The 25104-nt window shown below is 45.9% G+C and overlaps 1 protein-coding gene across 2 annotated transcripts in view; it reads left to right on the top strand.

The window, feature by feature from the left end:
* Tmem132c (transmembrane protein 132C) overlaps window positions 1–25104 on the top strand; it is a 310009-nt gene that overhangs the window by 116291 nt on the left and 168614 nt on the right. The window lies entirely within an intron of this gene.

Below are 25104 nucleotides of genomic sequence, written 5' to 3'. Positions count from 1 at the left end.
CTGAGAGATGACCGTTTGTCTTTCTACCATCCTGGGAGCCCATGGCCTTAGGATGGCAAAGCTGAAGAATTTCAGTGTTGTGATGATTTCAGTCTTTGGCCCTGAGGTTTCGTCAGACTGGAGAAGGAGGCTAACCTGTCTTTGTCTTCATTTGCTTGTCTACGGATGTGGGTGTGATATGAGCTTGCTCATTCACGCCCAGCCCAGGGGTATTGATGATCCCTAGGCTGTATCTAAGAAAAGAGTCTCAAGGCTTATCTATCTTGTACTGTTGGTTTCATGTTTCCCTTTGGGAGCTAGGACAGCTCAGTGATTCTAGGGGTATGCCTAGCAAAACAGCAGACAGGCACCATCTTGGGAAGCTCGCCTCCATGGCCACTGTGAGCTGGGCACAGGGTATCCAGAGGAGCTCTTATGGGCTGCATCTCACTAAGAGGGTTTTGGAACTCAGCTCAGGGACATGTGTTTTATAACGTGCCTAAGGAAAGCCCCATGAGGCAGAGCCGCTTCAGAGGAGTCCAGGAGTTTCACAATAGGGAAAGGCAGTTGATGTTTGTCTTCAAGTAAAGCTGAAGAGTGAGATAATCAAAAGAAAGGGCTTTTGATTGGCAGTCAGAAAACCTTGGGTTATAATTGATGTAGCTACATTTTGTTCCTCTTAGAAATATATATATATATATATGTGTGTGTGTGTGTGTGTGTGTGTGTGTGTAAGTGTGTGTATATGTATATATATATATATATATATATATATATATATATATATATGTCAGATGATTTGCTTTGGGGGAAAATGTTTTCAAAACAGAACGCCAGCCTGCTATTCCACACTTTAGTGCAGGCTTATTCTTGCAGTCTGGCTGCCAGGATGGTTATTTTTAAGGCTTTTGCTTTTTTTGCGTGTGTCACATAAAGAATTCAAATTCTAAGATTCTGATATGTTTCTTAATCCCGCATGTTCCAATAATTATTTACTGAGTGCTCTGTCTTATCAATATACACACTTTCCTGTGTCTGTGATCTTCAGGAACCAAACCGTGATCCAACCGTGGTCCCATCTGTTTGTGTTAACTGAATATTCAGTGGCTGAGCAGCACCCTCTGCTCTTTCTTGCTATTTATGAGTGGACGGATGCTGTGGGTCCAATTTTCTGTTGCTCTGGGTGTAATTGAAGAACTTAAAATACAACCCCCTCCCTTTGCAAAATCCATGTCTTTCATGGACTTGAAATGGATGGGTTCAGGGGCAGGGGCTTGGTGGGGGGCAGAGTATTCTCTGGAAATGTGTCTGTGGCTTCCTGCAAGTGCCATCACCTTATCAGTGAGGAGCCAGGGTGGTGGAGATTCAGCATGAAGATCCAGCTTCACCGCCACTTCGCCCTACCCCCACCCCCCAAGCTGAGCAGGGAAGTTACTGATCCAAGTTCTGAGTTTAAATCTGAGTTCATTGCTTTGCCTGGGGCTCTTGGATCTTGTAAATTGAATACAGGCAGTACTGGCTTGGGGATGTGGGGCTGAAGGGCAGGCAACTGCAACACTTGGAGGGAGTTATGACATGTCAGCGGCACCCTTTGTTGTCCCCCACTTGTGTGAAATAGCATTCCCCTTGAGAAAGTGCAGCCTCTGCTCTCCACAGGGTGACTCTGAGACCCCCTAGGCAGCCTGGATCTAAGCCTGGTTGCAGGGGAGTTGCTCTGGCTATCGCAGAATGATGTCTGGATTTTCCATTCTTAAGTTAGAACCTCTGTTCTGGTCCTGTTCCTGCCACACACAGCCTGGGTGACTTGCAAGGCTTCTCTTCCCAGCCTCAATCTCCTTATCTTAAAGATAAATTCAGTTTTATTACCCGCTTCCATAGGTCTGTGGTAATTCTGTATTTATGGGGTGGTTTATACCAGTGTCTCGAACATAACAAAGATTGAATATTATCCACAGATTTTTAAAAAAAAAAATTATGAAACTCCCTTGAGTTCTATTTTAACAGCGGAGGGACATTGTTCTGTGAATCCCTCTGCTCCCATGCTTGTCCTCCAAGCTGTACTGATTGACATATCACTCTGGCTTTGTTAGGAAGGACCATCTTTTAGAAAGCAGGGCTTTCAGAGCACAGAAGTGAAAAAGTCCCCAGAGTTGAGTGTCTTAGTGTCCCCACTCTGACTCACAGCATTCTAATCACAAATCACAACAGGCCTCGCGCAAGGAGGTGAGCCTTGCTTGCACACAAATGCTACATGTCCTCTGACCTTAAACTTGACACCAAGTTTCTCAGCACAGAAGACCTAGAGCACACAGAGACCCAAGTGCTTATGTTTAGAGCACATGCAGAATCCCACGTGCTTATATGTAGAACACACACAGAGACCCACGTTTTTATGTCTAGAGTGCACACAGAGACCACGTACTTACATCTCAGTTCTGAACCCAGTGACCAGAAAGAAAAGTCTTGTCTGATGGTTTGCCTTGGAGTGATCCACTCTCATTCCAAAGACCCAATTTTACTGTTTGAAATGGGGAAGGGAAATCATTTAAAAATAAAGGGGCGATAACTCAGCAGTTAAGAGCACTTACTGGTTTTCAGTCTCCAGAACCTCACAAATGCTTGTAACTCTCGTTCCAGGGGCTCTGGTGGCTACTCTGTGGGTTCCTGCATGCATGTTTACATATAAACTCACAAAGGCAAATACACATAATAAATAATAAATATTAAAAGGTGAAGAGTGACTGGGGAATTATTGTTCAGAGAGCCACACCTCGCCATGCTAGACTGGGGACTGGAGTTCAGGTCCCCAAGGCAGCCCACCAGTAATTCCAGCCTTGGGAAGAAGACATAGGAAAGTCACAGAACAAGCTGGCTAGGAGACCAGCCACATCTGTGACCTCTGGGTTGATTGAGAAACTCTGCCTCCATGAATAAGGTGTAAAAGAGATGGAGGATGGTTCCCAGCATCCACCTTGGGCCTCCGGGTGCTCACACATTTGCAAAAATATGTACACACACGTTGAAACACGCATTCACATACATGCATGACACAAATACATGAAACATGGGAAATAAAATAGCACAAAGTGAGGAGAGAGTTATGGACGGTATAGATATCTGGGGATTTTCTGCTATCTGGCTTTGAGTTGACCATTGGCCCATTTGACCAACTTATCATATGGTTTTCCATTCTGTGCTCCCCTATTGCAGATCTCAGCTTTTCCTGTCTCATTAGTCTCCAACCTCTACCTCGTCTATGTATCTCTTTGAAATCGGGGCATGGCAATACATGCCTTGAATCCTAGCATGCAAGAGGCAGAGGAAGGTGGTTCGCTGTGAGTTCAAGGCTAGCCTGGGCTACATGGAGAGTTCCAGGCCTGCCAGGGCTACACAATGAGACCTCATCTCAAAAACAAAACAAAAAGCAGCTCATTTCTTTTTCTGATACTCCTGTGGCCAGCTGCAGAAATCACTCAGTCATTCTCAGGTACCTTCTCCCAACTTCGTCCCTCAATCTGCCAATCCATACCTTGCTTTCAAGGCCACACATTGACCATTTTAACTAAGTTTCATGTGATATTTGGATTAAAAACTCATGTCACAAGGCACATTATCCCTTTCAAGTTTATTTGTAACTGCGGAAATTTTTAAAGCGGAATATGCCCAGTTGCCTTGGGCAAATTTTGGAAGAAATGTCCAGTTTCCCTTAAGAGATGTGCCCTGTGGACAGATGAGATATGAGACCTTTGCCTGTGCAGGGTGCCCTCTTCAGGCCCTGGATTTGGAGGGGGATCCTGCATCATTGATGGATTGTGCGCGCTCTGCCCACTCTGTCAAACATTCGCCGTTAAACATCTGGACTGAGAAGTGACCACAATATTTGGGCACGGTTACCACAGCCTGGACGATGATGATAAGGCCTGCCTTCTCAACCTGGTACTTGTCAGATGAGCAGGCATGTTCAGACACTAGATGCCTTAAGCTGGGGAGCATCTCAGAGACCCTTGAAGACCTTAGCATTTAGCCAGGGAGGCAAGGCTTTGCTCAGAGAACGCATCCCACAAGCAACTTCATGAGCAGTGAGCCCTCCAAGCCAGGCAGGAAAGCTCTGCGCTCCAGCAGGCTGGAGAAATAGCCATGTGCCTGTAAGATGCTCAGGGGGCTCAGGTAGCCACCCTCCTCCGAATCATCCAGCTCTTATTCCACAGGGAGGAGCTTGGTTCTCCGCCCACCCCCACAATTAACCCCTTAAGAGCAGCTCTGTGAAGCCCGCTCTTGAGCAAATGAAAGGCTTGCATTCTCCGAGTTGTTTATTTATTTATGTATTATCTCATGTCTCTATTGTTTGTGACGCATGCGCATGCGTGTGCCCATGCTCGCAGAGGCTGGTGCTGGATATTGGATGTCTTCCTGTCACTGTCTACCTTACTTCCTTGAGACAGGGTCTTTGGATATTTCTAGGCTCCACTGCTGGGACTACAGGCACTACCAACCATGCCAGCTTTTTACATAAATGCTGGGGCTTCAAACTCAGGTCCTCATGATTGCATAGCCAACACTATTACCCCTGAAAGCCTTCTTCCCATCCCATAAATTGTCATTTCTGTCTGGGATTTTAAAACATTGCTCTGTTTCCAGGGTTTTTTTTTTTTTTTTACATTTATAATTACCTTCTTTTTGAGCCAAACAAGACCCAACACTCTCCCATTTTCACTGTGCACACAGCATTTCTTTTAATTCAGTAAATCTTTGTTCCACTCATATTGACTAAGCCCATTGGCAGAGCATTGTTCTATAGCAGTGAAGGAACCAGGGTAACCACATTCCTGAGTGGGTTTTCTGCACTACTGCGAGAAGGGAGCCTCTCCCCTCCCCCTCCAATAAGGAAGTAAATGCTATGAATATGACCAGGGAGAAGAGGAGAAAGTTCCGAGAATGCATTTTAAATAAGGCAGGCCTTGCTGGAAGGTAGCATAATGGACAAGCATAGTCATGGAGGCTTCAGGACGAGGATGCTGAGACAGGATGGAAGAAGGATCAGTTAACGATGACCAGATGAATACACAGACCATGTGCTCCCAGCCCTGTCAGCAACTAAGCGTTCAAACTGAGTACAGATCGTTAAATGTAGAAGGCTCTGGAACACGCGGAGGTGACAGCTAAAGAGGAAAACTCGCTGTTTCACATGTATCTTTGCTCCCACGGACTCCTGTGTTTCTCCAGCCCTCAGGAAGCTTTGTTCAAGCTCTGAGACCTAGGATAACAAAAGTGTCCCCTTTTAGGTAGCTGCCAGCTCAGCCCAAACCAACCCTCCACAAAGGAGAAGCAGAAACATCTCTACTTCCTTTCCTGGGCCTTCCAGTAGTCCTTAGGATGCATGGGAGCCATTCACCTTGCTCTGTCCTTGCTGGGGAAGTAGATCCCCTAAGATATCAATCCCAAGGGGTTTGGCTTTTTATAAAAAAAAATAAATAAAATTCAGATTTCTTTGTTTTACTCTTTTATGTGTTTGAGTGTTTTGCCTGCATGTATGTGTGCACACAAGATGCTTGTCTCAAGACCATGGAGATCAGAGGAGGGCATCCGATGTCAGGAACTGGAGTTAACAGATTGTAACCACCATGTGGGTGCTGGGAACCCAACCTGGATCCTCTGGGAAAGCAGCAAGTGCTCTTAACTGGTGACTCATCTCTTCAGCCCCACCCCAAGAGGATTATTTTGTTACTAATTCTTTGAGAATTTCAATCCATCCCTACCCACCACACTTCCCTGCCGTGCTCTGGAAGCACTCTTTGTCATCATTTATTGGCTCTTGCCATCCTTCCACCTCTTCTTCCTCAGTGATCCCAGAGTCTTGCAGAAAGAGGATGTGATACGTATGTCCCATTTATGTCAGAGCACTCCCCGGTCTCTTACTCTCTGCACATTGAAGAGTTACGGGTCTCTGTATTAATCACTATCTGCTCTCGAGAGATGCGTCTCTGATGAGGGCTGAGAGTTATATTAATCTAAGGATATAAGGGTGAGTTGTTAGGTCTGTCCATTTAGCAGAGTACTAGCAGTAGGTTCTTCCTAGTGCCTACAGCCTGTCTAGACACAGGTTCTTGGTCCCAATAATGATGCCAGGTATAGGTTCCATCTTGTGGGATGGGCCTCAAATCCAATCAGAAAGTGGTTGGTTATACACCTGATGTTTGTGCCACTGTTGAGCCAGTGGACATGTATTGCCGGGCTGGTCATTATTGTACTTTGTAAAATTTACAGCTAGGTAAGATTGATGATTACATTTCTCCACCAATAGTGTGCCTGGAACCTTCTAGCACCATGAAAGCTTTCTAGTAGGAATGAAGCTTCCATGTGAATACCTGCTTGATTTCTTCATGTTCTATGACTCAAGTATATAGTGTCTTCAGCAATAGGGTCCTACAGTCAAGTTCTGGAGGGTAACTCCATTTAAATTCTTTTTATATGTATATGGTGGCAAAGTGTGGAGCTAATCCTGACAATGGAGGGGACAAAGAAAAGCTGTTCTAAAGCCAGCATCCAGCCCTTCATAGCCTTGTCTTCCAGAGATGGGACCGTAAAATGGGTGAGGAATGTAGTAGTAGCCTAAGATGGGCACAGAGGCGATGCCCCTTTCTCCCCTCACTCTTGTATACAAACTGAATCATTATCTGTGATCCCTGTGACTGCTGAGTGAGGCAGAGTCACCATAATCAGTGACCCCTGGTTCCCCAACCGAGTCAACATAGCCTTGGTATAATCTCAACACATTTCAATAAATAAATAAAAACCAATCCCTACTGTGACGTGTTCTTAGCATGTTCCAGTCAATGACTAAAAAGGATGAATGCAGGAAAGCAGCTAAAGAGATGTACCATGGGACTTCATCTACAAGAGGGCTAAGAGAGCATTGGTTCCCAAGTGGAGGAGGTGGATTGTTTTTGAGAAGCCTGACAAATGCCACTGAGGCTGGCTCCCACCTCCTTTACAGGGACTAGGAAGGTTAATCCAATAAAGTCAGCTTGTAACCAACCAGCACAAAGGGCCAGAGTCATGGACTCCCACCAGAGGTCAAAGGGTAGCATGCCATACAATGGCACAGAGGACACAAACATGTACAGAAATATTATTGTTATAGCCAGACATGGAAACCACTCATCAGCTGCTAGGTGAATTAGCAAATGTGAGGTACCTATGTAGTGGAAGAAAATGAAGTACTGATAAAGAATTAAATTATGAGATATGCTGCCATGTAGGTGAACCTCGAACATACAGTGCTGAAAGAAGTCACATACTTATGACTCTAGTGACTGTGATTTCATTTGTATAAAATGTCTTGAACAGGCAAAACAGAGGCGTAATCAGTGGCCAGGGCAGGTGATGAAAAGGGAGTGATGTCAGCTTCTGGGACTGATAAAAAATATCCTGAATTAGATAGTCATGAGGCTTGCAAAGTTTATTAAGCATGCTTCACAGTTCTAAATCCAACTGCCTACCTGCTCATGGCGACCAACCTTTAGGGTGTATGCCACGCCTAGGGAGCTAAAAGAAACAGGAGACACAGGCCCTGCATGCTCCAGTGTTGCTTCTGAAGGGATGGCCACCCGACAGCCCCAGCAACTGGTAATAAACAAAAAGTTTACTGCCAGGCTTTGTGGCTTTAAAGAGAAGCCAGAAAGGGGTATTCATAAGTGCCTCCATCTGAAGAGTGTTATAGTTTCATTTCTGTTGCTGTGATACAATATCCTGGTGAGGAGGTTAGAGAAGGAAAAGGCTTATTTGGTTTTTGGTTGATAGTTCAAGTTTACAGTCCATCATTTGGGGAAAGCCAAGCAATTAAATCACATCACATTCACAGTCAAGAGCATGCGAGATAAACAAATCCGTTACTTGCTCCCAGCTAGCTCTCTCTTTTATTATGCTGTTCAAGACACTCTGCCTAGGGAATGATGCCGCCCACAATGGACAAAGTCTTCCTATGTCATTTAGACAATCTTCCACAGACATGCCCACAAGACAGTCTAGATAGTCTAGTCTAATCTAGATAATTCTTCATTAAGAATCTCTTACTTGGGGCCAGAGAGGTGTCTCAGTGGTTAAGAACAATTGCTGCTCTTGCAGAAGACCCAAGTGTGGTTCCCAGCAGCCATATGGTTCCCAGCAGCCACGTGGTGGCCCACACCTATCCATGACTCCAGCTCCAGGGGATCATCTGACATCTTCCCCAGGCCTCTTCAGGAACCTATACTTATGTGCACATACCTACATGTAGAACCACATGCATTAACGTAATTTAAAACAAAATATTATTTTAAAAAGGATCCTCTTCCCCGGTGACCCTAGGTTATGTTGACAGCTAAAACCAACTGTCACTCTAGGTAGCCCAGTCCTATTACAGCTGTCACGTGACAGACACAAATGCCTGTAGGTGCTCTTTTTGCCTCCAAGAAGTAATAATTAGGGGCTGGAGAGATGGCTCAGTTAGTGAAGTGCTCTCTGTACAAGCGTGGGGACCTGAGCTTGGATCCTAGAGCCCGTGGTAAGAGCTGGGTGGTGTGGTGCCTGTAATCCTGGCATGGTAGAGGCAGGTCAGAGGGTCCTTGCCTCTCCCCACAACCCGTCAGTCTAGCTGAATCAATGAGCCCAGGTCCAGTGAGATACCCTGTCCCAGAAAACAAGCTGGAGAGTGCTGGAGGGAGGCCCTGATGTCTGCCTTTGGGCTCCACAGACACATTTTCATACCTGCATGTATCCTCGCCCGCCCCCCATACACACAAAGTAGCAATGAGATTTTTGCATCTGTCATGACAACTAGTTCTAAACTTTGTCACTTAAAGCAGCAAAGCTTCTTTCCCTCACAGGTTTGAAAGCCAGAAGTCAGAAGTCAAGGTGCCTGCAAAGCATCTAGGGAAAATTCCTTCCTGTCCCTTCTCGCTCCTGATGGCTCCTGGCGGTGTGGCCCTCGTCCCTCAGCTTGTGGTTGTGGTGCTCACTGCAGCTTCTGCCTGTCACACCTTCCTTCTCGTTGCTGCTCAGTGACTTTTACATCTCAGCGCCCGCTTCCTTCACCCTGTGAGGACATTGTCATTGAGTACCAGGGCCCGCTCACTGGTGGCACCTCACAGAGGCTCTGTTCCCAGACGGGTCTCATTGTGAGGCCCCATGTGGGCATGTGTTCTGGGATGGGAGCTGCATAGACTCCACCACAGAAAGGCCACTTCCAAGCCTTTGGCTCTTTGAGTGCTGCCATGTCCCCTATCAGGAAGCACCAGAGTTTGAAGTAGGTCTCTCCCTTCCCCACCCCCATCCAGTCCTGCACCCTCACGTTCACTCCTCTTAATTGTTGAGCCTAGACTGCCTGATGCTGTTATAATTCAATTTCACAGAGACATCTTTTCTCTTCTGATCTCTTTCATGTTTGAAGATTTGTAAAAGAAAGAAAGAAAACAACAAAAACATTAAAAAAAAAACCCAAAAAAACAAAAAGAACCCCACAGCTCCTCCTCCCCAAAGCATTTTCCAGATACCTGGACCACCCTGGCCATTTCTGCCCCTACCTTCCCAACTGGCCATAAAGCTATGAGGTCAAGGGAGGGCTGGTCTGTTCTCAGACTCCCCATTACCAGAGGAGACCCTAAGACACAATCAAGTTTGCATCGACAGTACCTTTGGAAGAAAATCAGAAAATTGCAGAAATTCGTTTTTCTGCACCCTGTCCGATGTCTGTTATTCTCCCCACCGCATGCCTGCGAAGGCGAGGGCTTGTTTTCATTTTCTTTGACTTGTCATTTTAAACGTGTCCTCCCGGAACAGACAAAGGAACCGTTTTCTTTCTGCTTGGGAAGAAGTAAAGAAATAGTTTCCTGCTCCAGCCCCTGTCTCCTCCCCAGCTCCCCCCAAACACATCTGGGTTGCCAGGCAGCCCAGCCTTGGTTCAGACTTTCAGAGCTATTTGCTGTTGTGGGAAACATTTGAGCAGCAAATTGACTCCAGCTCGGAACAGAGAGGAGCCAGAGAGCCCTTCCGACCCACCACCCGCCGCCTTTGTTCCACATTCTTTAACCCACTTAAAAGTCATCTTGGCTCTCAAGTTCCCCAAATTATGCCTTTGACTGTGGTGCACAGTTTAACCCATAAGGAATGGGCCTGTGGCATCTTGTGTCTTTCTGGAAAATTCTCAAAGTGCAGAGGTGCTAGAAGGATCAAGCTGTAATTGCAGCAGGGAGGCTTAGTCCTTTCTGTCTTTTGTTCCTTTGTTGTGGTGTGTATATATAAGCATGGATGTGTATGCAGTGTGTTTGTATGTGTGTTACTGTGCATGTATGCATGTGTATATGCATGTAAGTGTGCACATATGTGTATGTGTATATGTTAGCGTGTATGTATGTACATGTGTGCATTGCATGTATATGTCTGTGTCTGCATATTTGTATGTGGCATTAGAGTATATATATTGTGTGTATATATATATGTGTGTGCTTATATGTGTAAGTGTGTAGTTAGTATGCATGGGTGTTATGTGCATATATATGTATGTTTATGACTTGGGAGGTCCTTCTATCTGTGTGTTGCTTTTATTGGTTAATGAATAAAGAAGTTGTTTCAGCCAGTGGCTTAACAGAATAGAGCTAGGAGGGTAACTAAACTGAATGCTAGGAGAAAGAAAGCAGAGCCAGGAGAAGCTATGTAGCCCCACCAGAGACAAACACTGGAACTTTACCCGGTAAGCCACAGCCTTGTTGTGATATACAGATTAATAGAAATGGGGTAAATTAAGATGTAAGAGTTAGCCAATAAGAAGCTAGAGCTAATGGGCCAAGCAGTGATATAATTAATACAGTTTCTAGGTGGTTATTTTGGGGCTGAACAGCCAGGAACAAACAAGCGGCCCCTTACAATATGTTTCTATGTATATATTAGTATGCATGTATTGTGCGTATGTATGTGTATGCACACGTGTATGTGTGTTAGTATACATGCAATTTGAAGTGTGCATGTGTGTGTATGTGTGTATCATAGAGCTGTGTATGTGTATGTTTGTATTGTGAGTGTGTGCACATTGTGTGGGGGTGACTTAGGTCTATTGTATGTATATGTGTATTGTGTTCTTGTGTATGAGATGCATACCTGTATGTGCGTGGGTGTGGAGACCAGGGAACAACTTCAGATGTCACTTTTGGGGTGTTCCATCCACCTGTTTAGTTTTTGGTTTGGGGGTGTTTTGGTTTGGTTTGGGTATTTATTTATTTTGAAGCAGGGTTTCTCACTCTCCTGAAGCTCACCCTGTAAGTGAGGCTGACCCACCAATGAGTTCCAGGAATCCACCCATCCTTGGCTGCTCAATGCTGGGATTCCATCATGTACCAGCAATGCCTGGTGTTTTATGTGAGTGCGGGGCTTGAACTCAGGGCTTCATGCTTGCATGTTCAGCACTTTCCCAACTAGAGTGACTTCCCAAAGCCCGTTTCTGTTTATGGACACTGGCTCTTACTATGTTGCCGGGCTGGCCTTGCACACGTCTTGTAGCATGGGCTGGTGTCAAATTTACAGTCCTCAGCTGTAGCCTTGGGAGTGCTGGAATGACCAATGTGTTCCACCGTGCCCAGTGAAGTATTGTGGATATTTTCAGGTGTAACTGCCCAGTTAGTCTGTGGTCCGATGTCAGTTCTCTGGGGCTCCTGAGCGATGTGTCTTGTTCTCCTAAGAGATATTAGCCAAGTCCAACTCTTAGCCAGGGATGAAAAGACCATTTAGAGAGTTTTCTGATGGTGTCACCTCTTTATGATTGCTTCTAGATTCAGGCTGCCATTGCAGTCTGTGTTCCCAGTGTTCTTAGAGGCATTGGGCGTGTGTGTCTTGGAGTTCCCTCTGGACAAATGGGCTGCCATCCACTTTGAGAGGAACCCTTTCTGGAAAGGCAGAGGCTTTGTATGGGGACATTGGGGACATGGAGGTAGACAGAAGGAAACCATACAGCAGCAGGACAAGGGAAGTGGCTGCAGCTCTCAGCTGTCCAGGTCTCATCCACCTCCCTTCCCCCAGAGCTGGGATCCTTATCTTCCCCTCTCCCTCCAGTGCGATTCATGGTCTCTACATCTATCTTATATGAGCTAGGACTTTCTTCCTCGGTCCTCTCCCTGGAGGACACGGATCTGGGAGGCCAGGATGCTCCCCCTCAGACAGAAACATGGTAGCAATGTGCAGAAGGCAGGCACCACATCTTACCTTCCCTAAAGTCTCTGCCCCCACTGCCACATTGCCATGACATGACAATCACAGTGTAGGCTTCTCTTGAGTTTCCCAGAGGGGACTTTGAAAATAGAACTTGCTATCGACAAAGGAATGTGAGTTCTTTTCTGCCAATCTTGCCCAACACAGCCCGGATAGAACCTGTGGATCCCAAGAGTCAAACAAAACTCTAGCTCCTCTTGGATGCTGTGGCTCGGGTGGTCCTTGTGGGCTCCTAACAGTTGTATCTCCAAGGCGCTTGGGAAAAAAAAGCCAGTCTTCTCAGCAGCCAATCCTGCAGACGATAATACAGAGCCACGGAGAGGGAAGGCATGTGTCTGTCACATTCAGTTCAGTTACAACTCAAACTGACTTGAACTAAAAAGAGCTTTCTTTGTCCCCTGCAATGGAACTGGTGGGGGAATTTGGATTCAGAGCCTCTGGCTTAAATGACATCCCTTTGGCACAAATTATCCTTACCGCCCTCATTTTCTGCTCAGGGAGCCCCAGTGGCTCCTGCCTCTTGCCCTGCATAGAGTCTAAAGTAGATGTCTCTCTTATAATGAGTCCAGTAAATGGCCTGTAATTGAGTTGCCTTGACTTTGTTTGGGCCACACAGCCATCTCTAATCTACTTACAATGGCCGGCAAAGGCAAGTGGGCTATTCTTAAAGCTGAAAGAGGCGAATGGATCTCACCAAAGCATGTTAAGGGCCTGTGGAGATGGGGTCATCTGGGAAAGAAACAAAATGAAGGTGCTAGAACGAGGAGGACTCATGGGTGGGGCAGGAGCTAGCCACGGGTGTGCACTCTGGCTACAGCCTGGGGCAGAGGCGTGAGGGTCAGGCATAGGTAATGAGCTTCAAAGTCAGCACCACAGTTCCCCAGCTGTGTGACCACGACAGGTTCCTAAGCCCCTCTGAGCCTTGACTTCTTCGTGTGGATAAATCGTAGTGTACAGTGGTATCATGAGACTTCAACCAGATAGAATTTTATTACAGTTGGCACCTATTATACTTTTAATAAATATTATCTGTTTTTATATTGCTATTATTTTTTATTACACATATTTTGTTTTTGAGGTCCCCTGACACATTGGGCCTTCGGATAGAGAGCTGTGAGTAAAATTAGGAGCATCTGACTTGGGGGCCCCTATCTCTAATGCAGGATCAACTTCTATTGGGGAGACAATTGCCCTTGCTTTCATTGAGATCAACCAAGGACTGGTTCCACCCGCTTCCCCAGAGATACATTCAGGGGGATTTTTTAGTTATTGACTTGAGAGTGGGAAAAATTGCTACTGGTGAATGGAAACTAGGGAGGGTGTTAGGTACGTCACAGCGTGTTAGGTACGTCACAGCGTGTTAGGTACGTCACAGCGTGTTAGGTACGTCACAGCGCACGAGACGGCCTCCTCCACTGAGCAGAAAGAACAGCTCAGCAGGTTCATGACCGCCACTGTGAGAGTGGTACACCATTGCTTCTCAGACTTCAGAGCCCATGCGTGTCATAGAGACTCATCAGCGTGCCCTCTCCATCTTTAAAAAGCTCCCCGATAAGGACAGAGCATCCCTTCTTGGCAAGGCCAGGGTTCTGTTTTGCACATGTTGGCTGAAGATAATGTGGCCATGAGCCATTGAACTCAAGGCCAATTTTCCTGTTTACCAGAGAGCAGGGTTTTGATCTTGTTAGTTTAAACCTTGATAGTGAGTCCATCTTCCCATCTCTGCTTCTGCAAACAAGTGATAATCTGGATCATTCAGACGGAACCTGTCCTTGATATCACATCAGCAGGAAGGGGACTGTGCTTCTCTCGGGTCCCTTCAGTATCCGTTAATGAACACTTCCTGGAACGAGGTTGGGCATGTGACCTCACCATCGATGGATCTCTGTCAGGGTTTCTGAGATGCAAGACTTAAAGATGCAGTCCAGATGACAAACTAAGTTATGTCATCCCAAAGTGTGGAGTGGGGAGATGAGTCACACGTGGTGACTGAGTTAAAACAGGATCGTGGGAGCACACGTTTGGTTCAGTGGGGTTGTTGGATGAGAGGTGCTGGGGGAGGGACGCCCCCCTGGCTCCTCCTTGCTAAGTACATGGTTTTATGTCTCTGAAGAATTCAGGAGAGTATTTCTTTCCGTGCCCTTCCAGCAGCAAGCCTGCTATTGGAGTTTAACTCTTTAATGGCTCACCTCATAGTGGATATGCTATTTTGATACAATAAATGATACTTTCACCTGCTGTAGTTCTTGCTATATCATGGTTCTTCTCGAGACTGGGAGATGGGAGGGACTTTTACTTAGACAAAATCAGACCAACTCTGTATCTGTAGCAAACAATGTGGTCTTTGTCTTCCTTCCTGGCCTGTCTTCTGAAAGCTTCTCCCACCCGTACTATCCCTGTAGATGGCCCCAAACAGTTCCTGTCTGGTTCATGACTCTTCGTTTGCTCAAATAAAAACATTGATTTAGTTTTCTATTTAGCATCTTTAGTTAAAAGGGTTTATTTGTGTGAGTGTTTGCCTACATGTATTCTGTGCACTTTGTGTGTGCAATGTCCTTAGAGACCAGAAGAGGGAGCCATATCCCGTGGAACTGGAGTTACACATGATTGTGACCCACCATAAGGATGCTAAAAACCAAACCTGGGATATCTATAAGAGCAGTCAGTGCTCTAACCACTGAACCGTCTCTCCAGCCTAAGCATCTTTAAATTTTAATTTGGGCAAGTTATTTAGGCTTATTCTTATTCATATGAAGTTTTCCTAAACTGGCAGTAAAGTGAGCCAAATAAAACTTGGCAGGGAGAAGTGTTATTGGAACCATATCAGGCAGCCTCACCTCTGGAGGGATCTTGAGACCTTTGGGGACTCAGAAAGGAAGGGAATGAAAGTTTCTATCTCTGCAGCAAGAGGACTTCAGAGCTCCCTTGCACCCAAAATGTCAGGACAGGGCAGTAGAATAGAGATGAATGCAATTTCCAGCAGCTGTTGTGCAGGACAAACAGACACAGAAACAACTACAAGAGAAAGCTGGCATCGTCACATCATAGAGGAGACATGTGGTCGACGTGAGAAGCTCCTCCAAACTATGCCCATGCCCTTGATACTACCATGAGCCTTCAGCTCCCACCAGTAACAGCTTAGACAGGGGATTTGAAAGTGGTAACAGCACCCCCTAGAGGGCTTGTGCAAACACGCTGGACCCCCAACCCACAGTTGTTGGCTCAGAACCCATGTGCATAGTGAGGCCTGAGAATTCCACAGAACAGTGTGCACCTGCACCCATATGGGTGGGTCACCCTCCTCGACTAGCTGATCACACTGCTGCTGTTGGCACTATTTCCCGTTCACCCATGTGAGCTAGCTTGTGTGTTACCTTCAACTGTACTCCATTCCTGCCTATCTAGGGACACTCCTTTCCCCTCCAGCCTTGTGTCTGGAGGGACAGTGATTAAAGAAAGGGGCATTGGTGTCTCTGTTAAGATTAGGTTGCTTCCTGGCCCATAGGCTGCTGCTGTTGGGATAACATGGGTGCTTCCAGCAATGGGGACATGGCTCCTTCCACAGAAGGGAGAGGAAGAGGTAAACCAAGATACCTAGTGTCGCTGTGGGTACCTCAGAAAGGAAAGCCTTGTGGCCTCTGATGGTGGCTTTGAAATGATAAGCAGTAGATAAATGTGGAGGTGATATTTCCAGCAACTGGTGTTTGAGGCTCCGCTCATATGACCCTTACTTAATGCCACCCAAATTGAACCACTGTGAAGCCTGGGCAGCTGAGCTCATTCAGTTTTAGGGAGTTTTGAACCTTCATGGGCCTGAGTCTACCCATATGGAAATGGAGATTCTAGCTTTAAGATCCCAGAAGTCTCAACGTTCCCTGTTCCCTTTGTCCCCTTGTCATTTGCCTCTTACCATCATAGGTAGAATTCTTGTTGGTTTGTTTTTCCTTCCCATGGCTTCTGTTCTACTTTTATTCTGTTGCTGTGCTAATACCTTCTGACCAAAGCCAACTTGGGGGTGAATGCTTTTTAGTTTATACTTCCTGCTCACAATCCATCATTGGGCAAACTCAAGACAGGCACTCAAGCCGGAATCTGAAGGCAGGAACCATGGAGGATGTTACGTGCTGGCTCACTCGCAGGTTCGTGCTCAGCTAGCGTTTTTATTCAGCTCAGTTGCCTAGGGATGGTGCCACCCACAATGGCTGGACCCTTCTGTATCAATTAACAGTCAAGACAATCTCCTGCAGTCACACCTACAAATCGACCTGATAAAGACGGTTTCTCAGTTGCATTTTCCAGGTGAGTTCTAGGCTGTGCCACTAGGTTGTGTTCTTTCAAAAAGTGTCTCATTGACCCTAATCATGTAACTTCTCAGTAGGGTTTATTCTCCAAGGAAAACTGGTCAGAATCCTTCAATACCACGAATGCCCTGGAAAATGAACCAAAGGGAAGGTGTGTGTGTGTGTGTGTGTGTGTGTGTGTATGTGATGTCTGGCATGTCTGAAAGGAAAAGATTGTCAAGAATTGTCAACCAAAAGCTACGGAGAAACCCTGTCTCGAAAAATCAAAAAAAAAAAAAAAAAAAAAGAATTGTCGCCCGTGATTCTGGGAGCAAGTGTGTCTGTACTGAGGAGGAAATCACAGAGTTAGCCCTGAAATAGTGCATTTGCTGCACGGATATTCTTGAGTACAGCCCAGCTCTAGCTCCATTTTTAGAGAGACTCACAGCCATTGACCATTTAGTTCCCATCTCATCTCATTACAGCCTGGGACTGGAGAACTGGATCTCTCTCTCTCTCTTTCTCTCTCTCTCTCTCTCTCTCTCTCTCTCTCTCTCTCTCTCCACACACACACACATACATACACACACTGATTTTTTTTGAGACAAGGTTTCACTCAAGTTCCTTTGGAACTGTGTAACCTAGGCTAACCTTAATCTTCCAGCAATTCTCCTGCCTCTGCTTCACAAGTGCTGGATTTATAAGCATGAGCAACCATGCTTGGTTCTGTATTATGGTTGTTAATATTGTTGAGTATCTTAGAGATTGTCTTGTCTTAGGGATTGGGGTTTCTGGTTTCCAGGAATGTATTGTGGAATCCTAAGAGTGAAGTATCTTGGTGTTTGCTATTGCCTTACAAATGGCCCCAAAGCTTAAAAAACTCTCTCTCTCTTGCTCTCCCCCCTACACACACACACACACACACACACACACACACACACACAGCGAGGGGGGGGGCTTCCTTTGTGTCTGTGCGTGTGTGTGTGTGTGTGTGTGTGTGTGTGTGTGTAGAAAGAGAGGGAGAATGAGGGGGAGAGGGAGAGAGAAGAGAACTCAAGGGAAGAGAAGGGGGAGAGAAAAAAGGTAAAAATTTTAAAGTGCATGAAATCAGGTGAGATTAAATAGGATTTCTGGATGTTGTTTTTCTACTTTTTAAAATAGGTTTGTCAATCTTTTGAAAACTGTTAGAAGAAGCCTATGCTGGACCTTTCCATGACTCTTCTAGAAAAGCAAAGCAAAACAAAAATCTCCTCTTTGGCTGTCAAAGAGCTTCAGTAATATTTTCATTCTCCCTATTGTTTGGGGTAAACCCTGAGAGAGCCTTGGTTGTGGTTTCCACGTAGACAACATTGTTTAAGCTCCCCTTTGTCCACCGCACATAGAGCACATGCAAAGCGATCCCCAAACTAAGTCTGTGTGGGGCACCCTTAGAAATGACTGTCGGTCACAAATAAGAATGTATTTGGCCTGGGTGGTGGTGGCGCATGCCTTTAATCCCACCACTTGGGAGACAGAGACAGGAGGATCTCTGAGTTTGAGAGCAGTCTGGTCTACAAGAGCTAGTTCCAGGACAGGCTCCAAAGCTACAGAGAAACCCTGTCTCGAAAAACCAAAAACCAAAAAAACAAAACAAAAGAACAACAACAAAAACCCGTATTTGGACATTGTGTTAGAGATAGAAGTGGCTAGAGGAAGATGGCTGGAAATCATAGGGGCTTAAATCCATGCTAGTGGGATCTCATTCCTTTAAGGTTAATTGAGGCCACTTTCAACTCTATTCAAAGAAGCATTGGGGCTGGAAGCACTGGGGCTAGAAGCATTGGTACAGCACTTGCTGAGCACCCGTTTCAGCCCCAGAACAATTATCAGCAATTAGAAGTGACCCGCTTCTGGAAAACCCCCACATGGGGTTGTAGATCCAGGACTGGCCTGGCTGTCCCACCCTCCATCCTTCCTAGAGCAGTCTCTAGGAAACCGGCGGCCGAGCTGTTGCTATGGAAGTATCTACCATTCTGCGTGTTTTGTTCTTGCATAAGAAAAGTTACCGAAAATATTACATAAAATCCCTACAACTTCTCCCCTCCTTCCAGATTGCTATCATTTTGGCATCTCATTTAAACAGTTTAGCAGTGTGCACGTTAAACAGAGTTAAACAAGCAGATTAAAAGTGAAGGGTGCAATTCTGAAGGCTGGAGCAGCCTCTTTTCTCCTCTCTCAGGTCACCTCCTGGGGTTTATGTTCATATACATTTTCTGTTCTTTCAGCAAATGATAACCAGAAGCTTCCCAGGGAAGGTGTGAGCTTGACCTGTAATGACCCTGTGCCCAGCATTGAGGCCAGGAGCCTTGAGAAACAGCCTAGGCCATCCAAGGAGGCTGGTTCCTCCTCTGGGCCCCTGCTCCAACCCTGCTCTCCCCAGCAGGTGTTGCTTGGCTGTTAGTTAATGGAAGGCTTGCCCCCAGCGTCTGTGTTTACAAAACCTCCAGGGAAAACCTCTCTGTGTGCGCTGGCACTCGCTGTGAACTCCGTATGGATAAGAAAAAAAAAAAGTGTTCCATAATGGAGTCATAATGGTGATTATAGAAAAGAAAAAAAAAATGCCCTCATGGGAATTTTACATACTGGCTTCTAGAATGTTCTGTCTTCAAACAAGCAGCCAAGCCTATTTACAGAACATCAAAGGAGGGGCCACAAAACAACACAGAGTGACAATCACTGCGCCCTAATGAGTGTGAGATGATTAATCTGTCATTTCCCAAGCTGCGGAGGACTTCATCACTCGGCACTGTCAGTGGGTTCTTGCTTATCCCCCTTACACTGAAGAATGAGAACCTAGGGATGGCATAGATGGTGTGAGCTGGGTCTGTGGGCTCACCCCAGCTTTGCCTAAAGCGATTTGCCTTTTTCAGATGCGATAAGAAGGCCATGTGTTTTCAACAGACAGAGCGTGTGATTTGCCCAGACCACCAGCAGTCACAGAGCCCTCAGACTCCGCAGTGCCTGCGGTAACAGCTTCCTGCGTCTTTCCTGTATTACTCTTAACTGCTCAGCCTAAGTCCCAGTACCAAGAAGATGTGGACCAGGCTGTGAGCATTGCAGGGAGATCAGCCAGCCTCTGGGGTGAGGACGCTACAGCCACGAGGAGTCTCCTCTACAATGCAGAGGCTCAGGAGGCAGCATGATCAGGCTGCTAAGAACCAAGTATCCAGACAGACCGCACATTCCAGACCACCAGGTGTCCATTCTGTCATTTCCCCCCAAAGCATCTAAATCTCTGCATCTCATTCTCTTAATCAAACGTCTACTAACACGACTCTGTAGTAACCATGAAAGAAAACAACGCGGGTCAGCGCCATGGGGAATAATGATTTCTGCCAACTTCTGAACTCAGAGCTGGCTCTGTCGCTGACGGCTTTGATCTCCCACACTCCTGGGCCTGGTGCCTGTGTTTCAGGGAATCACAGCTTTCTGGTATTCCAAGTTACATTCAGCACATACTTAAGAACTGATGTGCTTTAGCTATGACCCTTTAAAAACTAAGAATATAGATAAAGCTTTCTACAGTCCCTCTGGGGGCCAACTGCAGTGTGGTTTTCCAGCACATGGGTCCCTAGCTGCCCATGTAAATGAATGCAGACCCTGCAAGACCCGTAAGTCCAAAGGACTAAGCAAGACCCTGAATGAACTCTTCAGATCTCGTGCTGACATCTGTCTTTTGTGGTTGTCAATCACGGGGAGTGAGGGCAACTAAGTAATGACCTCAGCAAAAGAGAAACCAAGGAAAAGATGCCCAGCCATGTGAATGAGAGCACCGGGGATCTTCTCAGGAATCCTCTTAAAAAAAAAAAAAAAAAAAGCTAGGGCTCGGGAGCAGTCATGAAGGCAGCAGTGATGTTCATAGTTCTCCTGACCCTGTTTCTGTTGGTTGGATGTAGTTCTCCCAGGAAGAAGCACTTGGTCTTGAACCGGCCATGACTGTCCTGGGGCAGCAGAGAGAGTAGATGGTTTGGTCACTTTGCTGGCTAGTTTTATGTCAACTTGACACAAGTTAGAGTCATCACAGAGGAGGGAGACTCCATTGAGAAAATGCCTCCATAAGATCAGGCTCTATGCAAGCCTGTGGAATATTTTCTTAATTAGTGATTGATAGGGAATGCCATCCCTGGGCTGGTGGTCCTGTGTTCTATAAGAAATCAGGCTGAGCAAGCCATGAAGAGTAAGCCAGTGAGCAGCACCAGCCCCATGACTTCTGTAGCAGCTCCAGCTTCCAGGTTCCTGCCCTGTTTATGTTCCTGTTCTAGCTTCCTTCGACGGTAGACTGTGATATGGAAGTGTACACCGTAGAAGCCCATTCTTCTCCAGCTTGCCTTCAGTCATGCTATTTCATCACAGCAATAGTAACCCCAACTCAGACAGTCCCTTAAGATGTCTCCTTCCCAACTGAGTGTATAGCTCTATATAAGATGACTTTATCAGCATTTCAGTTGTTATCAAGGCTCAGGGAACATCACAGAAGAAGAGACAGTTAATAGCTGGGGGATGGGGAGGGGAACTATGAAAGGATGGATTCAGGACAGGACATGGCTACTGCACACAGGACCTCACAGCTGCCATGGTTACTTGCTCAAGACCTGCATCATATCAAGCCAGTCAATGATCTCAGCATGGATAGTAGAGGAAGTCCCTAGGCCCCATTCATTTATGAGGGGCTATTGGTAGTTGATGGCTGCTGGGGGAGAAACATTCTTTTTAAATGGTGTGGATGACTCATACTGGTGTATATATACACAGTATGAATTGGACGTAGTGGAGTCTCAAAAACATAAAATAAAATTAGGAGAGGGAAGTATTGGGGGAATATGGTAGGAGATTCAGGAAGATGGAGAATGGGGATGTATAAGATCATATTTCATGGCATATGTATATAAAATTCTCAGAATAAATAAGGGAAGGGGGAAGATCTCTCTTGCCAAGACTTACTAATCAAGATAGAATTCATTCCCTCAATGGGATTTGGTGGCACCAAGAAGAAAAATCTTTATTGCAGAGGGAATTTTGCATCATGGCTTGGTTGGTGCATAAAGGTTGTGTGCCAAGAATTATAAATACAACTAGCCTCCAGCAAGGGAAAGAGGCAGCCTTTGTTTGTATTGTTTGGAAATTTCTCTGCTATCCATGCTTACACAACAGCAATTTCAACTTACCAGTGGGCTTGCCAAGTTCTTGACAATTCACAACTAAAAGTCAGGTCCAACACATTCGTTCCAACACATTTACTTGGTGGGTGGCTTCACCGAATTTGCTTCCTTCCAGTTCCTGAGATTTGGAACCTGCCAAATGTTAGAGTTGGTAGAAAGTAGGCTTATTATAGGTATCACTGATAAAAACTAATGACTTCAACTATGTGTGGGGTGTGTGTGTGTGTGTGTGTGTGTGTGTGTGTGTGTGTGCAGGCCAGAGGTCAATCTGTCTCTACCCCCTTAGTGTTGGAATTATAGGGGTCATACATGGTCCTGCCATTTGAATGACAAGGATTTTTTCAACTGAACTGTCCACCCAGCCCTTGAAGAACTTTTTGAAGGCGTCAGGTATTGATAATCCACTGAGGACTTACTTTACACTAATGCTTCCCTGGGCAGTACCATCCCTGGGAGTCTTCCTGTCTAATGTTACAGATCAGGAATCTTGGGTTAGTGGTAGTAGCTGTAACTGGGATTCAAGCCTAACGATTCAACTAGTTTATACACACACACACAAAAAAAAAAGAAAGAAAGAAAAGAGAAAGAAAGAAAGAAAGAAAGAAGGAAAGAAAGAAAGAAAGAAAGAAAGACCCCACCCTGATTATCCATGACTTGGACCAGCCATTACTTTTTATTGCAATTCTACAGGTCTGAATCTGTGCTGGACTTAGCTGGGCAGTCCTTCTGACAGGCCAAGCTAACTCCTGTCTCAATATCAACTGCCTCTCAGCTGGACACACTGCTTCCGAGGACTGACAGGCTTTCAGCTGAAGTCTCTGGACATAAATGTCTCATTACCCAGGAAGCTACCCTGGGTTCACCCTTGGAGCTATTCAGGAGTGTTACCAGTACAGCAGTACTAAGCACAGAAGGTCTTCCATGTTATGTGGGGAGGGCCCCCTCACTTCTTAGTGGGTGGAGCTTCAAAATCACATTGCCAAAGGACTAAGGGAAGAAAAAAACACACCTATTTCTGTCATCAACCACAGGTACTAGGCCAAGTACACTTTAGATTTTGTTTCTCCTTTGTCCATCAATCATGGAAACACTTGTGAGTACCAACGCAGAGTCTGTTTGGTCTGTAGAAGTGCATCATTGGCCCATATAGTATTCTATCAACTAACCTATTTAAGAATCTGGTTTTTCCTTATAAGCCAGAAGCTTTGAAAGTTAAGCCTATTTTCCTGCTGCCAGGGTGTGGAGCCAACAGTGACTGTGCTGAGGGGTGTTGGGCTCTGTACCATGCCACAGCCCCACACTTCATGCCACATAGGCCTCTGGCCTTCTCTCCTGAGCCACCTCCTGCTCCCTTCAGGCATGTCAGTTGACACTTCCCACTTGGGTGTTACAGCACTTCAGTCCTGGGCCTCATTAAGTTAATTGTGTTTAATCTGCTGGGAACAAACCAACCAGATAGCTTCTATTCATCTGCTTTGGGCCTGGGTAAACTGCGCAGGATGGCTTCTCCATTTGGATGGAGGCCAAGATAAAACTGTGCTCTTTGTGTGATGCTATCAGAGTTCCATTGTGGAGCAAGGAGTGCTGGCTTTCCAGAGTGTAATGTGTGAAGACAGAATCTTCTCAGGGCTCTGCTGCATGCATCCCGTCCTGTCAACCATCGGCATGGAGAGTGATGATGCCCCAGACCATCCCATTGTTTCCGGAGCAGTCAGGAGTCTATGGCCTGTGGCTTCATTGCTTCACAGGGATGAAAGTGGATAAGGCAGAGGCTTCCTAGGGAAAGGACTGCACATTTACACGTGGAAATTATCCACCAGGCCAGAAAGTATATGGATTCGATATCCAGGAGCAGAAAGGAAAGCTGGGGTGATGACTTGCTAACATCCTCACCTTACAAGCATTAAGCTCCAAGATCCATCCTCAGAACTCACATAAAAAGTCAGGCATGGTGGCCTCTGCTTTGTAATCCCAAAAGGATTATAAGAGGGTCCCTGGCCTCCCACCTAACCTAGCTGAAACAGGGAGTTCCAGGTCCCCGTGAGGGAGCCTGTCTCAAGCAATAAGGTGGATGGCCCCTGAGAAATGAGAAAATAACTGAAGTTTAAGAACTACACGCATGGACTTGGGTGAATGTTGTGTTATAATTATTACCCTTTTCCCTTTCTTATTAAAACAAGTACACATGCTGGAAAAACACAAACTTCTGCCCTTCGATTCTCAGTGCAGCTGGGAGCCCTCCTTTGTCTCTTTCCCTTGTTCCTTTTGCTTCTCTCGTTTAGGTCTAGAAAGCATGAGGCTTCACGGCACTGCTAAGTAAGCATGTTATGGAAAACTAAAACAGACGTGATGGTTTTCATTGGTGGCTCAGCAGTCAGGGCATTGAACGATGGGACCGGGAGTCTGCAAAGTCTTGTTGGTGATCAAACAAGCTTAGTAGTGGCTGGGAGCAAGGTAGTGTCTACCAATGAATCAGAAATTCATTCATTCATTCAGTCAATAAAACTCTCAACACCTACTAAACATAGTCTCTACAAGCTGAGGATTTGGGAGTGAGTGCAACAGGCCTACAAAAGGCACCTGGTGGAGTGGAGCCAGCGCCTTCTCTGAGGATGGACATCACCATCTCTGAGGATGGACGTCACCAGACAAATAAGATTTAAAATGCGATATTGTGAGCCTGTGAGATGACTCAGCAGATAAAGTTCCTTGTTGCCAAGCCTGAAGACCTCGGGTCGATTCCCAGGTCCTAAATGGTGGCAGATGATTAACTGACCCTTCCAAATTGTTCTCTGACCTCCATGTATGTTCTTTAGCATGTGCACACCCTGGCACACACATGCAGAATTAAGAAGTAAATGTAAGTGTGGTGGTTTGGGTGAGAATGGCCCTCGTAAGCTCATATGAGTGAATACTCGGTTCCCAGTTGGTGGAACTGTTTGGGAAAGATTAGGAGATGTGGCCTTGCTTTCCAAAGCCCATGTCACTTCCAGTTAGCTCTCCCCTTGTCGTGTGCATGTGACTTAGATGTAAACACCCAGCCACTGCTCCAGTGCCATGTCTGTCTGCCTGCTGCTGTGGTGGCCAGGTACTCTAACCTTTTGAAACTGTAAGCCCTCAATAAATTGCTTCTTCTGTAAGTTTTTGGTCATGGTGTCTTATCACAGCAATCGAAAAGTTACTAAGACATTGATAAAATAGGATAATGAAGGCAAAGAGTAAATATTAATTTTTGAGTATGATCTGGCAGGTGTTATATCTAGAAATGCCTTGAAGAAAAAAAAAAGACACAAGCAGAAAAGTGAATGGTTTCCCTGTGTGTGTTAGGCAGCGTTTCCGAGTGTGGTTCCTTCCCTGCTGGTCTTTAAAGATAATCGGTACACAGGGTGGGCCACAGAGATGATTCAGCACGC

The sequence above is a fragment of the Microtus oregoni genome, unplaced genomic scaffold (assembly GCF_018167655.1).
Source record: "Microtus oregoni isolate MIOR12 unplaced genomic scaffold, Mior012 000003F_ref0000135, whole genome shotgun sequence".
In the NCBI taxonomy this organism is placed as follows: domain Eukaryota; kingdom Metazoa; phylum Chordata; class Mammalia; order Rodentia; family Cricetidae; genus Microtus; species Microtus oregoni.
The sequence above is the reverse complement of the archived record's forward strand: the minus strand, read 5'-3'. Positions and strand labels throughout refer to the sequence as shown.